Source organism: Diadema antillarum, unplaced genomic scaffold (genome assembly GCF_040938485.1).
Source record: "Diadema antillarum isolate AM-2024a unplaced genomic scaffold, OU_Dant_1.0 scf00000050, whole genome shotgun sequence".
Lineage (NCBI taxonomy): Eukaryota > Metazoa > Echinodermata > Echinoidea > Diadematoida > Diadematidae > Diadema > Diadema antillarum.
The window spans coordinates 1459740-1477465 of record NW_027270939.1 but is presented as its reverse complement, the minus strand read 5'-3'; the positions used below and the strand labels follow the sequence as shown (position 1 = coordinate 1477465).

The window sequence follows — 17726 nt, the reverse complement described above, 5'->3', positions numbered from 1 at the left end:
GGCGCAAGGATTGTGCAAGATTGCTGTGGCTTTGGCTATAGACTACCTTATCCGATTTCAAAAGGTAAGTCTACATGACTATAAGGTTTGTTCAAATATGATGCGACAAACCCCCTGACATTTTTAGTGTTCAGATATGGTGCGCCGAACCACGCCACTTTCATTATGTTAATGAATGCACATGACTCAAAAAAAAAAATAAGATAAAGATAAACTCATGACATTGTATCTTCACTTACTTTTGAGCTTGATTGCACCATAACTTCTTGCCACTATGTGGCAAAATATATTCCTCTTGCCTCAGTGTTTTTGTTTTGTTTTGTTGCATTTTGATCTGTTTATTTGTTTGTTTTTTACCATCTCATATCGCATTGATTTATGCACTAAAATGTTGCCGGAGTTTGACTCATCATATCTGAAAAAGCCTTTATGAGTCATTTTGGACAGGCAATTAGAACTCACAGTACTTTGGTATTCTGAAAATGAAATTGATTTTTACGAGTTTAATTGAATTTGCATTTTCTACTTTCTATGATCTGTTTTTGTATTAGAAAAGAAATTAGAGGTCAAGGGAAATTTTCTGGGTTTTTTTTTGTGTTGTTGGACTATGTAATTTATTAAGATCACTTGCTTTTCAATGTTTCACAGGTTAACTTTTTTTTTTTGGATGTTGTGAATATTTTTGCGCACTTGCCTTTGTCAGGGTTATGTCCTGATGTCGACGAGAACTTTACTCGTGAATGCTTCAAAGTCGATCCTTGAACTTTAAAGATTGTCTTCCCCATATGTAGGCTAAAATTTTGAAGTTGCTTTTTGATCAGTCACGAATAAGAGAAAAGTGATAAATTTCAAAGCTTCTTTAAGAAAAAATAGGTATAAGTGAGTTTTAATTGTGAAATTATAGTGATATTTAAGTAAAATGGAATAAGATCCATTTATTATCCTCTGCCAAGAAGTGGTGCCTGAATTGTTATGGTTTTGAGTAGTCCATCCCTCCGTGTGTGTGATAGCTTGTAATCTGTTAAAATAATCATAAATGTGAATAAAATGTGTTAAGCCTATGTATGACTGAGTCTATCAAATTGCATTATGGAATCGAAATAAAGGTCACAGTCAAATTTGTCTAGTTTTTATTTGTAATAGATTCATACAATGTCTGTTTGTTTTTCATTGTTTCCTTACATTTTCAGCCTGATGCTAGTTTTGATCACCACTTGAAGAGGGAAAGCAGAAGAAGATGCAGCTCTTGATGCAGCTTGCTTGCTTGAAGATCAGAAGATGCAGCTTGCTTGACAGAGGACGTCAGAAGGATAACATACATGTGTACCAATATTACTTCATTGTTGACCACTTGGTACTACCCTGCCCTGGTGATATCATTCAGAGTGCCTTCGACACATTGTTCAAAGCACATTAAATATGTGTTTTGTCTACGGTATGCAAAACCTCTCATCAACCTTTGGACATTTGGAATTACCCCGAGTTCGTGAACCGAGATCTAAACTTTCAAATGGATAATGAAGTGATGCATTCTTTAGGAGTTCCCACTGAAACTGCTTTTTTTTTCACTGTTTGCCATACGAACATGGACTGAGTGATGGACAAACAATAAATTGCGCCCAGGGGGGCTGTGTACGGACATAATTTGATTCGTTCAGTGGTTTTAGAAGACACTTGAAGAATCATCATTGTGACAATGAAACTGTGAAGATACTCCAAGTCCAGTTCTATGGAGGAACCGAGATAGAGACTGATGATATACAGTTGATGAAGCAGTACTCTCCATTAGTCGATGACAGTTTTTGATGAGGAGGTGATTACCTTTAGTCCAGGGGACATTGAGCAACGACCTTGTAATTTTTACATGTCCTAGTTTACATGTGTCAGTATGGAGTAATGCATTACCATGGTAACATCAAATTTTCATAAAGATTACAAATACAGAATGTGGATCAAGCTACTCAGTTTTAAATCAATTCTGTTGAAATTTGATTGTCCAGAAATCTGTTGCCATGGCATTTGCAGTTTTTAAACAAATCATACAAAATTGTGTGGATCACGCTGCTCTCTTAGTTTCTTTTTTTTAGCATTTAAATTTGAATTTGATACATATGGTCACTATGATAATATGTTATCGTGCAAGACACTTTTTGTGGGGGGTCATAAATCCGTTTCCATGGCAACAGCATCTTCATACAAATCATCTACAAGTACGATGTGGATTCAGCTAACTTCCTCAGATTTTGAGCATTTGACTTTAAATTTGGTACATGTGACCACTGTATTATGTACTGTGCAAATTTTATTTTTCGTCATTGTCAAATAGTATGTTGTCAAGTTAATGGTATTTTGTAATGAGAATCGTATAAACTACAAGTGGATTGAGCTTACTCTCTCAATTTTTAGCAATAACCTTGAGATATGACACCTATATATTGTGACAAGATAAATTCTAGATGTGCAAAACACTTTTCTCGTCAATGTTAAACAATGCGTTGCCATGCTAACTTATTTTTTTTTTTAATACAAAGCAATCGAAGATATTGTGATTGACTCATAACTCCCTCATGTTTTAGGCATTTGACTTGAAATTTGGCACGTGACCACTGTAGTCCGCTAATGTGCAAATGTCATCTTTTGTATCGGTCAAAGAAAGTGTTATCATGGCAGTGACATATTCAAATTAAAAACTTACACAACAGTTGATTATGCAATCTCCCTCAGTTTCTGAGCATCTGGCCTGAAATATTGCACAGAGTTCTAATGTAATGGCAACCATCTTTTAAAATGAAAATCAAACAAAAAATACTGTGAATTGGGTGAGCTCCCTCAGTTTTCTAACATTTGACTTGAGGTTTCGCTCATGTAACCAGTGTAATCTTAAAATGAGTCTCACACTGATCTCACTGTTGAGTAATCTTGCTATGGTAACAACTTTTGTTACATTGTACTTTTTTTCAACTAAAGGCATACAAGAATATCATGAATTGAGCTAACTCTCTAAGTTTTAGGTGGGGGTATCAATTACATCCAGTTCGAGTTGAAAATATTGGCCCAAGAAGGCCTTATGTGTGTCATTTGAATATTTAAATGATCCGAATTTCACATGCTTGTATCGTCACTTGCAATAGCATTGATCAAAAGAAAGAGTATAATTTTTTTTTAATGTTAACATTTTACAACCAGACTGGATGATCTATGTTGAATATTTGAATTATACAGCTGAGTAGGCAATTCAATTTGAACATTTGAATGATAGAGCCAAGAAGATATAATACTAGTATCAATTTCATTTGAAAATTCAACTTGATAGTGCCAAGAAGGCCAAAGGTATTCAGAGTGAGTATTTAAATTTGATATTTTAGCCTACAATAGCCATAATGTATGTCATTTGCATAGATAATCAAAGAACCAACTGACAGGGTCAAAGGTATTCCATTTTGATACTTATATTGTAGAGATGAGGATTTCATTACATGTAATAGAATTATTGTGTTTTGTTGTGACAGACAGAATTTATTAAATATTTTGATCAACCTAGTAGCACGTGACTGTCTTTCACCTACTTACATTACTGTGTTATTTTGTGCGATTGAATGTGGAGAGTGTGAAATGATGTCGAGGTATCGACACTTCAAATTGTTAATAAGTTGGCATCACTTGGAATTTATTTCTCACTCTGAAGCGTTGAATCAACACTTCTGTGGTGTCAAATAAACACCAAATAATGCAAACTTATAACACTTTGAAGTGTTAGAATAACACCATGACAGGTGTTGGGGTATAGATTCTAACAACAAATAGTGTTGAAGTTACACCGTAATTGGTGTTAAAGGGTGTCAAAAGAACACCAAAGTGGTGTCAACTTATCAATAATCTAAGCAACACCAAAGCTGGTGTTGGTATATTTTAACACCACGGGTGTTGAACTTACACCATAACTGGTGTTGGGATGTCAAATGAACACCATTATGGTGTCAACTTCTTAACACTCTCTTAAGTGTTGAAAAAACACCGAGGCTGGTGTTGGTATATTTTTACACCCTTTAACACCCATGGGTGTTGGATATTTTAACACCAGAGACGGTGTTACTTCAACACCAGATGGTGTGGTCCTTTATTGAAGTTCGGCCGGTGTTAGATTCAACACCAGTGGTGTTAAATCTAACACCACTGTTTTTGCAGTGTATAGTCCGTGCAAATCGCTGTTCAGGCCATGTTACAGCACCATGACAGGGACGTGATATCTTAAAATCCCAGTTTAAACTCGGACAATATCTGCTTTCTGTAATTTGCTATGTAAATTGGTCTGCTGATAAACACTCAACATAATCAATTGCTCATTCATTTTTGAGAACATCAGAGCATCTTGATAAGTAAGCAAACCGGTCCCCTGAAAACCAAAGTGTGTAATATGATTGGATCCATATACCCACATGAGACAAAATTTGTATATGACTGCCCAGTCAACAGTCTCTGTTTGTGAGCAGAAGGTCTGGGGTTCGAATCCTGTTTGCTGCGTTGCCCGATATTTATTGTTTACTATGTTTCTCGTGCTTCAGACATAAATGAATATATATAATACAATGTAGGGGGTATAATAGATGATGGTATTGCCCTCTGGGGAGAGCATTATTGACACTGAAGAGTCTTAACATGTCATGGTTCAATTCGTTACAGGTGACCAGAGGTGACAATATGGCGGACAAACAATTAGGACCACATGCAACAGCTGATGCGCCTTTGCTCGGTGGTGCGGCCTCTAATTACCAGAGTATGCAGGGCCAGGCTGCCCAGATGCCCAGCCAGCCGGATAACCATTCTCCTCCATTGCACGTGATTACAGATGGGACGGTTCCAGCTGATGATATCGAGGTTATCTACAATATGAAACCACATGTAAATGTCAGTACCTTTTTTTCCCTATACCTCTGTATGTATTTGAGAGTTGTACATCTTGTTACTGTTGATCACTATCAACATTTTTTCTTGTTATTAAGCTACAACCTGGCAACAAACAGATCAAAACACAATAACACAGCAAGCGGCAAAGGCGAGGTGGTTATGGCGTAATTTTCATTTCTTTTCCACGCTGATTAGAACAATAAATTGTGCCTACTGATAATTATATTCACAATCTTACTCATTCTGTAAGATAAGAAATGCTGTGCTTCGCGCTGATTGGACAAAAGTTCTGAAGATATATAAAGGTTATCATTTTGTTATATTACAATTGTTTATTTGGTAAAAAATTGCAAAATCGTAGCTCGAAGGATAAAGGATAAAATACATTGCAATAACATATAAATACTTCCAAATAAAATAGAACACATTGAACCGTCGTACATAACATCCGCATCAGAAATCACATTTAAACATAAAATGTGACCGTGCACCTCAAAACGAACATAAAGTCGCACACCCTGATTTTTCGTGAGGACTGAAAATAAGTGAAATGGGTCAACCTAGCCGAACTTGACTTTTTCATATTTTCTGAAAGAGCGGGTCTTCTTTTACATTATGCTAAAATTTGGTATCATAAAACGGGCAGGAAAGTGTGTGTTTTTTTTTAGCAGTTTATCTCCAACATTTTTGGTAGAGTAGTGTGATTAGGTGTGTTTTTAGAATCCCTTTTTCATTTCTGAGAAACCTTGTCCACACTCCTCACTTTCAACTCTAATAACTTTTGAAAGGATAGTGCTACTGCTTTTAAAGTTGGCGTTAATTGTGGACAGAATGTGTTAATGAGGCATGCTTAATTTCAGTTTAATCTGATAATCCCTTCATTGTTGTTACTCTGGCGGTTTACTTCCCGTTTTTTGTCCCATTCATCGCACAGCCAGCACGGTTTGGTAAAGATTAAGCACTTGAATAGACACTGTACTTCAGAGCCTCTTTTCTCAATTCACACTTCTCCTGAGTTTGTGCTTTCTTTCCAATATTTAGATATGTTAGGAGAGTCCATTTGATTTGAATCATACATCATTTTAAAGCTTAAATTCTGCTCTTTCAGAATATGGTCTTAACTAAAAATTAATGTCTGGCGACTTTTTGTTTGTTTTGAGGTGCAGGGTCACATATGAAATAAACAGTGCGTATTATTCTGTTTTATTTCAGATCTTAAGTCGCTGAGTTGTGTGACAGAAAGTCATATCGAATGCGGTGGCCTTTAGTCTAATCAGGCCTCTTAAATTGAGAAAAAAGTCAGAAAACGTTGTGCTACTTTGCACATTGCAGACATTTTCCACAAAACATCCAGATCCCCCCACTATATATGTATGTATGTATGATGATGGTAACAGTGATGATAAAGATAGAGTTTTGATAGAATTAACAAGTGGGAAAAGGGTAACTGCTAGTTTCATCGTTTACTAGTACATGTAATTTGTTTCAAACACAGAGTGGAGGGAGCATTCAAGATTTTCTGGATGGCACCAAACAGACCCAGAGCCAACCGTTCCTTCTTGGAATTGGAAATTCTAAGGCCTGTATCAGCAGTGACTTGCTCATTGTCGATCACAAGGCCATTCCATGTGGTGCCCGTACGGTGGAAGGAGCAGTAGATGAACTCTTCAAGACGCACTTTGTCTTTGGCTTGCATTACTGCCAGTCTCTTCATCAGTTCTGGACCTTCATCCAGACAGCTGTTTTCGAGATTGATGTTGGAGTTTCCTGCGAATCACCGAGAGTGCGTGAACTAAGATCCAAATTATTCACACCATGATTTGCTTCAAATGCAAGAGAAATTTTGCAATACCAAAGTTGGTGCAACATTTAAGATTAAGTCATGGACTAAGTGAAGGAGGAAAAGAGGTGTTAATCTGTGGACAGGGAGCTTGTGCAAGAACATTTTATTCTTTTCGTGGATTTCGAGGGCATTTGCAGACTCACCTTAAATCTGGTTTGCCAGATAATCAAGAACAGTTTACTGAAAATGAGAAAGCTGGTGAATCATTCGAAGAGAGCTTTGCAGGAAACAGTAATGATAACGACGACAGTGATCAAGATCAGGATATAAATGCAGAAGATGACATTTTATCCGCTGAAGATTTGAATAGGCAGTGTGCAAAAGTAATTTCAAAATTTTCAGCAAACAGTGCAAACTCTGGAAAAGTTGTAAATGACATCGTGGAATCAACCAGTTTGATTGTAGGTGATGTAGTAAAAAGTGCATCAGCGGCAGTTAAGGCTACTTTCTTGAAACATAAACTGCCCATTGAGTCCGAAGCTTATAGAGAAATACAGACGCATTTTGCTATGCTTGAAAAGCCATTTGAAAATTTGAACTCAGAATATAAGCGGATGAAATATTGTGCAACACTTGGACTTGTTGAACCACAAGAAATAAAGTTAGGCATCCGGTATGAAAGTCGTCTAAATAAAAGAAGTAAGCAGTATGAACAGATTGCTATTGAAGATACCTTTGTTTATATACCCATTTTAGAATCTTTAAAGCAACTTTTGAGCAATGAAGATAAATTGCATTTTGCTACTCATGACCATAGGAGCACTGATGGTGTAATGAGAGATTACTGTGATGGTGCACAATTTGAGAAAATCCCTCTTTTCCATGAAGATGAAAATGCCCTACAAATTCACTATTTTTATGATGACTTTGAAACTGTAAACCCCATCGGTTCAAAAACAAAAATTCACAAGTTAGGTGCCTTTTATTTCATTTTGAAAAATCTGCCACCAAAGTATAATTCTATTCTTTCCAATATCAATCTTGTAGCTCTGTGGTATGCTGAAGATGCCAAAAAATATGGATTTAATGCTATTCTCAAGCATATTGTGAAAGACATTAACATTCTGTCAACAGTTGGCATTACTCTTCCTAATGGCATTGTGAAGAGGGGAACCATTACTCAAATTAGTGCTGATAATCTAGGTGCAAATGCCCTGTTTGGTTTTGTACAGAGCTTTTCTGCTAATTATTACTGTCGATTGTGTGTGACAAGCAAGGAAGAGGCGCAGAACACATTAAAAGAGGTGTTAATGGAAATGCGCACCATGCAGACTTATGAGCAACATTTACAAGAAGCTGAAGCTCAAACTACACTGTCACATGTGTTTGGAGTTAAACAAAAAACTGTATTGAATGATTGTATTTACTTTCATATCTTGACAAATTTTTCACTTGATATAATGCATGATCTGTTGGAAGGCATAGTTCAGTATGAGCTGAAACTTGTACTAGAATATTTCATCTATGAAAGGCAACCACCACTCTTGACCCATGATGAACTGAATCAGAGAGTTGCCAGCCATTGCTTAAACCGTACAGATAACAAGAACAAACCATCCTACATTAAACTGAGAACAGCTGGCAATGATGTGGGTCAAAAGGCAATGCAGGCTTGGTGCTTGATAAGAAATCTTCCATTCATCATAGCTCATGACATTGAAGAAGGAAACGTCTACTGGGAACTGCTGCTAAGATTACTAGATTGTATGGATATTGTTTTTGCTCCCCAATTAACAGCAGGCTTGATAGCCCAGTTGTCTGTTCTCACTGAAGAACATCACACACACTTTCAAAAAACATTTCCTGCCAATAGGTTGTTGCCAAAGCATCATTTCATGGTGCATTATGCTACATGTTTGAGAGAAGTTGGGCCACTCATACATGTATGGTGTATGCGGTACGAAGCGAAACATCACTATTTTGGCCGTGTTGCAGAATCTGTACGTAATTACAAAAACATATGTAAATCACTTGCAAAGAAACATCAGACAGCACTAACGTTCCATCTTCAGTCAAACCATCATTTGGAGTGTCTCGAGGTTGGGCCAGGTACTTCACTTTTATTGTCAGATTTAGATGAAAATATTAGACAGACTGTGCAAGAGAAACTCCAAGTAGAGGAACTCTCTTCTGAAGTCTTTGATGCCAATTGGGTTAAAGTGTATGGTACACATTATCAGTTGTCTCTTTTGGTCTGCCATGATGTCGATGAGCTTCCACTGTTTGGTCAAATAGAGCATATCATTGTACACAACAATGACATTTTTTTTTTTTGTACTTCTCTTGCTAGATACATTGCATTATAATTCACACTATCATGCCTTTACAGTAGAAATAAGTTTTCCACGTGGTCATGTTGTCAAGAATCAAAAGGAACTTGTTGACTACAAACCACTAGATTTAATGACAAACTTGTCAAACACAGACTCGAGGAAGTACGTGGCACCAAGGCATGTTCTTTTCAAGTAATTTAGACCTGTAGAGCCGATGTTATGTATGGTTTTGGTAAATGGTAACAAAATGTTCAAAAATAACTTCAATCAATAAGATATTGTGGACTCTTGTTAACCCTATGTAGCCCGGGCTATATTTATCTGTAGCCCCCCCCCCCCCCCCCCCCCCCCAGATCTTGGCCGCCGATCATTAATTTAATCTTAAAGAATGCTAATTTTTGGTACATTTTTCCTTTTGAACATCTGACCAAGTGTGCACTGAAAAATTCTATAATATTTTTGTAATGTAATATATGTAATATTTTCCATCTTTTTTTCTTTCGGGAAAAGCAAATTTATGATGCATGTGCATGAAAGTCAAGGATTTGGAAATGCACAGATTGATTTGTTGTTGCTTATTTCCTGGAGGAAAAAGAGAAAGGAAAATGCATGTTTTGATGTACAAATAGCTTTTTGTTAACTTGGTTGAGGAAAAAAAATGAGAAAGAGACTCAAGACAACCAAGTACCTACATGGGTATTTCTTTTCATATGGGTACCAGGAGTAATTGTGTGATATCATGTGATGTCATGTTCATGTTACACATGGAACATTTAGGGGCTAATTGTGAATGAACATGTTACCAAAGAAATATGCGAGTGTTTGTGAGTGTAATGATTATTGGCTTTTATCTTAGGTATAACACAGTACAAAACAGCTTAGTTTCATTACGTATTAACCAATTTGAGGTCATACTTTGGTACCCATATAAATAGAAATACCCACATGCATATTTTTTTGCCTTTAACTACTTTAGTATACAGGGTGGCTCCCAAATTGGGCAAAACTTTGTACATTTTAACATTTTCTTCTCTTGATCCAGATGTAGAATACAAGTTGTATTCTTTAGGTGTAAGTTGTGTATTGTTCATCATGATAATTCCTTTTTCCAGTTTCTTGAATAAACAAGAACCAAGTTTTGTTTGTCAAGATAATTTGATTTGTTCCTTTTCCCTTCTCTATGTGTAATGTGTAATGAATTTCTGTGTTTGATTCTAATGCATTGATAGAGTGAGTTGGATTGAATTGTTGGTGCTAAATCGTTGGTTTTTGTTTTAACAACAATTTGGGGTTGAATTCTGCATATCACTGTTGTTAAGATAATGGTGTTAAATTTTATCACCGAAAATAGAATTGAATTGCAACACCAAAGATTGGTGTTGGAATCTTTCTTTTTTTTTTCTTTTTAACACCAAAAATAGAATTGAATTGCAACACCAAAGATTGGTGTTGGAATCTTTTTCTTTTTAATACCACAAATAGAATTGAATTGCAACACCAAAAATTGGTGTTGGAATCTTGTTTTTTACACCAAAAACAGAATTAAATTGCAACACCAAACATTGGTGTTGGATTTTTTTTAACACCAAAAACAGAATTAAATTGCAACACTAAAGATTGGTGTTGGACTCTTTTTTAACACCAAAATCAGAATTGAATTGCAACACCAAGAGTAGGATTGAATTGTTTAATTCCAGAACTTGGTGTTAAATAACACCAACCGGTGTTTTCCGATATAGATACCGGGAAAGTGTTAAAATCAACACCCATGGTGTTGGATTTAACACCATTGTTTTTGCAGTGTAGTGGTGTATAAAGAATGTACAGTTCAATACTTCAGAGAGCATTTCCGGGTCAACAAACCAACCTTCGAATAATTGTGCAGAGAATTCGAGGCTGTCATTGGGAGTCAACTACAAACCTCTGGGAGACTGTGTCTGTGTGGAAGCATGTTGCAATCACGATACGGATGATCAAACTGTGATTACCGGGCAATTGGACATTATTTTATTTGGAGTAGCAAAATGACCTGTCTGCATTATTGTTAATGCAAATTGTATAAGGTCATCTTAAATGGATTACTTAAGTGATGTATAATTCCCGATAGGCGAGGGATTACAAGTAACTAATTGTGAGGGCTTCCAACAAATGGGATTTCCTCAAGTAGGGGGGTAATCGATGAACATCAGAGCCCCATCACAGGACCCGAAAAGTAACCGAGCCGATTACTACAACCGCAAGGGGTGGTATTCTGCTGTGCAGTAACTATAGATAAGATGATTCAGCACAAGTTTGTAAATCAATGCAGCCAAAAAGAAAGACAAAAAACAACAACAGTAAAGTAGTTACACTGCAAAAACTAGGGTGTTAAATATCTAACACCAGCACAGGATATAAAAAATATCAACACTCTTGGTGTTGATTTTAGGTCAGTTCAGAAAGAATCACACCAACTGGTGTCGAAATATTCAATCACAGGTTGATGTTAGAGTTTTGGTCTCATTAGTTGGTGTTGAAATTGCCCATGAGTATAAGTCAGGGAATTCGAGCAAAATCACTGGACGAAAGTTGTTATATGACCTCTGCGCTGTGCATATGATTATATCAAAGCCATTTTATCTATGAGGAAGAATTATTCGCCTTCGGGGTAATGGAAATTTTGACTCAATAATATCCTCATTAATCAGCACAATCATGCCGATAAGTGTAAAGATTTGTTCTGGAGATCGCCGGATTAGAAAGTTGCTGCCACTAAATCCAGAAGACATCGTAGGATTCTTTCAACTGAGTAAGTGTACGGTACCTGTTTTTCAGGTGTTTGTCATGAGTCGACTGTACAATACTGCTAATGGATGTGGAGCATGCGGAGCTGCAGCTATAGAGTGCGACAGACTAGTAATTTATACGGAAACCCGGCGCTAGTTTCCGGAGTGCGGTGCTCTTTCGAATCGTTACTTAAGTAGATGGCCTAGCCCTAGACTCGATCTTATTCTTACAATACAACTAAGCTATTGGCACCCATGATATCGTCATTCTATTACCCGAGGTCTGTTCAAAATGACCACTTATACCGAGACGTTAGTCTATAGTCGAAGTTAATTGCCATTTTGACAAACCGAGGGTAACAGACCTCGACCTACACCTAGTTTACATTCTAAGTTAACGAGTCTAGACCAGGATCTAGTAACTTGGAGTAAAGCCTAACACATTAGGTTGTTAATGTTAGGTAGAGTTTTCCTGTTGGTCCGTCAGTGTCAGGAAGATAGCAGATAGGTCAACCATGGATTACCTACTTACGAAAAGAGAGGAGTCAGAATGGACAAAAAAGAACTTTGGAGATTATTTTTGTCTTCAACTTTATAAAGGAAAAGTAATAAGATGTCCAAAGAAATATGAATTTAAGTCAATGAAATCGACATTGATAAATTTTTATTATTGGTCCTATCAAAGACGAAAAAAAAAAAACACCTTGCGAACTACCAAGATTTATTCAACACACTGTGGAAAAAAATAGGTAAATTTTTGTTGGTAGTTTTTCTGTTGGGCTGTTTTGGGCAATATCTGACCAAAACTTTGGCATTTTTATTTTTTGTTTTATTTTTACCCATTGACAGTCCAATCGCATAATACTATGTCCTAATTGTTGGGCAAGCCTCACGAGAATGATCAACTGTTTTGTTAAACGATATGCATGTGGACGCGTGGCGCAGATGGATCCGGGAATTTGACATATTTCGATACTTTTCGATAACTAGATTCTAGTAAAATGATTGCATGCAGAATAAACGAGATACGCTGCAAATGCAGCACCCATGCATGCGGTATGCACGTATACGGTGTTGCACGGGCACGTGAGAACCAACATCTATGATCAATTGAAGCTGTCAAATTCTACATGTAAATCATGGATGATTTACTGCGAGAATGGGGTCTACCGTACACTGTTAGAAAAAACAGTAGATTTTACAGAAAAAAAATACAGAACCATTCTAGTAACAGCAGATTTGCTGTAATTTAACAGGAAAAGTTTGAAAGATAAGGTACAAAATATTATGTTTTTACAGGAAATTTGCAATCTTTCAGATTCCATATACAGACTTCTGTCATTCTACAGAACCTTTTCTTCATTAAAAGTAAACCTCATTTTTTAACGAACAAAAATAAAGAATTTACAGAAAAGAAAAATATAATTAAATTCTGTATTTTGCAATAGCTGTAATTTTTTTGCAATTTTAAAGAACAAAACAAAAAAAAATCCAGTATGCCGTAAGCCGTCTTGATGCATTCTGTCAGTTTGCTGGGACATCTCTACTTGAAGTAGAAGCACTATCGGATGAAGAGCTCGACAAGCTTCTGTCGCGATTTTTCGCTGGACTGAGGAAAGCAGACGGTAGTTTGTACACGAAAAGGTCAATGCTCGGCATCAAGTATGGACTAAATCGTCACTTCAAGACCGTAAGAGATGTTGACATTAACAAATTGGACAAGTTTCATCGTAGTCAGGAAACCTACAAAGCAGTGATGTGTAAACTGAAGAAGGAAGGAAAGGGCTACATCAAGCACAAAAGCGCAATAAGTAAGGAAGATATGGCCAAAATCCTCGCGTCTGATGTGCTCGATATCACAACCCCACAGGGTCTGCAGAACAAGGTCTTCTTGGACATAATGATATATTTCGCCAACAGAGGACGTGAAAATCTGAGAGACATGAAAGCAGATGACTTTTTGGTCCAAACAGATGAGCAGAATCTTCGCTACATTACACACCGTGGCACGCTTACTAAGTCCAGACGAGAAAACGAAAATGAAGAGTGTAGTGGCTATACATGTACGAGATTCCAGGCTCTTCCGCATGTCCAGTCTCAACATTTCTGGCTTACAAAGCAGCGTTATATCCTGCACTGAACTGTTTGTGGCAGCGTCCTAAATCCACTGTTCCAGCAGAGGGCTCATGGTACTCCAACTATCCATTAGGTTTGAACACTCTTGGAAACAAAATGAAAACAATCGCCACTGCAGCTGGTTGCGCAACGAAGTACACAAACCACAGTCTTCGGGCTACGACAATTACTGTCCTGGATCGTGCTGGTGTTGCTAACCGCGATATTATGTCCGTTACCGGAATCCTCCCTAAAACACTATGCTTCTACTAGCGATGACAGGAAGAAAGAAATGAGTAGCAAGATCGCTTGCAAAATGATGCAAGAAAATGTGCAAACACCGTATAGACCTAGTACTACTACAGTACTAGCACTAGGACCGAGTCTTACACTACTACCGGCAGTGTCAGTACTAACGTTTACTGTTAGGCCTACTGAGAATTTGCCAGCTGAGCCTGTCCCTGTACAAGCCCTACAGGAGGCTGATCAGGGTGACACACTGGATTCACTCTTGATATTGTCCCAAGATCAGCTGATTCTCCAAGAAGCCAACTTCAGCATTCAACATGCAACATCGTCTTCATCAGTCCAGCACTTTCATTTTCATGGACCCGTAACTTTCTACAACAATAGCAGATAAACAGACTGCTTCAGCCCAAAACTTGTAAATATAGACCTAACGTTCTAGTGTCTACGTTCTTAAAATTCAGTGTTTGGAGTTCGAACGAGTTTATGCCTATACATAGGAGTGAACTGTTAAAAACAAGCAACTTTAACTGAAAACAATTTTGAATCAGATTGGAATTCTACGGAAGTTCGTGTTTGACTCTTTGGAACGTACATATTGACGTCAAAAGGACTACGTTCTACTACCGTGACGCACACCAAAATGTAAGTCCCTTCTCTCTTGTTTCTAAATTCATAAAACATCAAATGACAAGGGTTAGGATCTCTTTATAGGCGTTATATAAAACAAATAATAAATGTTTTGATTCGTGCAATGGACAGAATATTTCATTCGGTGAAAGATGAAATGTTTGATCCATTCAACTCGGCTGCGCCTCGTTGAATGGATCATTTTCATCTTTCACCTCATGAAATATTCTGTCCATTGCACTCATAAACATTCATTATTTGTATACTGATGCATGGCTGGCCATGCGTCCAGTAAAAACTGATGCATGCTCGTTTACGGCAAGCCAAAAGGAAATGCATCCAGTGATTATATCATCGGGTAACACGATAGAAAAATGGGATTTTGACAAGAAATATAAATCAGATGACGCACATGTCTTTTCGTGCGTCAGTCGGAATATAGTGTGCATGCGGTAACTATGGAATTTAGCCTAAACCCATTTGGCTTCGCCTCGTGGGTTAAGCATTCCATAGTTACCTTATGCACACAATTCCGACTGACGCACTCAGACCTGTGCGTCATTTGTATACTGTACCAGTGCAGCTAGCTCAGCATGCACTGCAGCTCCCACTTGCACTGCACATAACTTAACATACTCACGCACGTACGTTCAAAGAAAAACATACTTGCTGGACCCGTCCGGACACGAGGTAAGTGTTTTGTCGCCCAATTTATTATTCTTTTTGCACGCACTGAAGCCCATACTAAGCTGCACAACCTTCGCCTCCCTGCTCGCATCGGCGTTGCAGACAATCCGTGCCTGCTCCGGCGGGCCAGTGCATGCATTCTGCTCCATAGAGCTGCATTTCAGTGCGTGCACACTGCCGCGCAAGCCAGCGCCGTTACAGAGACTCTTGTTTTCACCCCATTTTCATGAACAGTTTGTAGTTCCAAAGACCGTCCTTTTCTTGATTAGCCCTTTCGAAAGCCCCTGTTTTTCATTTTGCCAGCGGCACATACCTACCACTTTTTAGGTCGAGTACTCCCCCCCCCCCCCCCCCCGGGGGATACGGCATTCCGAATTCATGCATAATTTAGTACCTGCACGACAGACCAAAAATTGCGCCAAAAACATGTTTTCCTGTGTACATCCAATACAAATTGAATTTCAAAATAAAATTCAACAATGTATGATTTTATTTGCTGTTACTGATTGAAATCATTTGGTTTTAGGTTTTTTGCGGTCGGAATAATATTGCTGACCAATTTCGGTGAAAAAACAAAAATAAAAGGATCCAAACACAAAGACATACCTAAGAAATTGAAAAAAAACCCAAATACATGAGAAATTAATTTTTATTCTGTAGTTTGTATTAGATGAAAAAAATAATCAATTTAGAGCTTTAAGTGTTTTACAGCAAAATAGCAGACTTTATGCGTAACTTAGCAAAATTAACTTAATTTAGAAAATGACATCTTGTGAAAAATTATGATTCAGTCTAGGAGATTATGTCATGGTATGGTCAACAGCTGGGATCTAAGGGGAGCTGAATCAGTTCCCCCCCCCCCCTTAACCCTTACTCTACTGGGCTATTTTGAGTACCTCTGTGACATGTGTGATTTTGTTTGCGTACCTCTGTGACATGTGTGATTATTTTGAGTACCTCTGTGAAATGTGTAATTTTTTTTTTCAAAATTGACATTATTTCATTAATTATGCTGATTCATGCATAATTTATGCGTGGGATGAAACTTTTTGCTCCAAACCACAAAGTGCAGCTGCGACTATGCTAAATTTTGGTCAAGATATTCTTTATGCCCTGGCCCCCCATGACCTCAGCCATCGACCTACTCTACCAAAGTGTATTGTAATTTTTTTTTAATGACATTATTTTAATTATAACAATTTTTTTTCAAAATTGACATTATTTCATTAATTATACTGATTTATGCATAATTTATGCGTGGGATGAGACTTTTTGCTCTAAACCACAAAATGCAGCTGCGACTATGCTAAATTTTGGTCAAGATACTCTTTATAGTGTTCTTAGCAAATGTACTTTTGAAAAATTGCGATACTGAAATGTATTATTGTTTTTGAAATTTGTTACATATTTCTGTTTTTTTTTTCGATTTTTTCATATTTGATGTTTTTTTCAATGAAATTTGTCAGCGTCACTTCTGTGATCATAAATATCATGAAATTAATAGATTGTAATAAGTATAAGCAAAAATCATACATTTATAGATTTTAGCTTAACCCTATTTAAACTGAGGTATTTCAGACCAGGTTTCTACTGGGGGGGGGGGGGTCAATTTGACCCCCCCCCCCTTCAGATCTCGGCCGCGGATCGCGCGATTGCTGCAAAAATTTGCATGCGCGTAGAGCTGAATATAAACTACAAGACTATATAGTTAAGTTTTCAAAAAAATTATGTTTTATTTCTTAATAATTAATTATGCAAATCAATGCACACAATCATATTTTTGCCTATAATTCAGTTAAAATAGCTTGTAGAATGCAAAATTTTGGTGAAAATGTCCCTTTAGACATTTAGCAATGATCTACAAGAAAAATTGTCATATCGGAACTAATTTCTTATAAATTTTGTTGTTTTGTGAATTTCTTATATATTTCTTTGGATTTTTTCACCTTTTGTTTTTTTATTGTTTTTTTGATGAAAATTGTTGGGGACACTTTAGCGATCATAATCAGCATGAAATAAATTTATTTCAATAAGTAAAAGTAAAAAAAATCATACATTTACGAATTTTGGCTAAAAACACAATTTGTATTGACTTTGTACACAAAACCATGTTTTTGAGCAATTTTCTGTCTGACATGCACTTACATAATGTTGCGTTACTCCAGAACCACATACCGGACGTCGCGAATTTGGTCCCAAAAGTTGCGCGAGGCTTCAAAGAAAAACGTCAGTGAGTGGCGCGGTGCAAAAATTTCGCGCGGC

The 17726-nt window shown here is 37.1% G+C and overlaps 1 pseudogene; it reads left to right on the top strand.

The window, feature by feature from the left end:
- The first annotated feature begins 4698 nt into the window (after positions 1-4698).
- LOC139715540 (uncharacterized) lies at positions 4699-14541 on the top strand (annotated as a pseudogene).
- The last annotated feature ends 3185 nt before the right edge of the window (positions 14542-17726 follow it).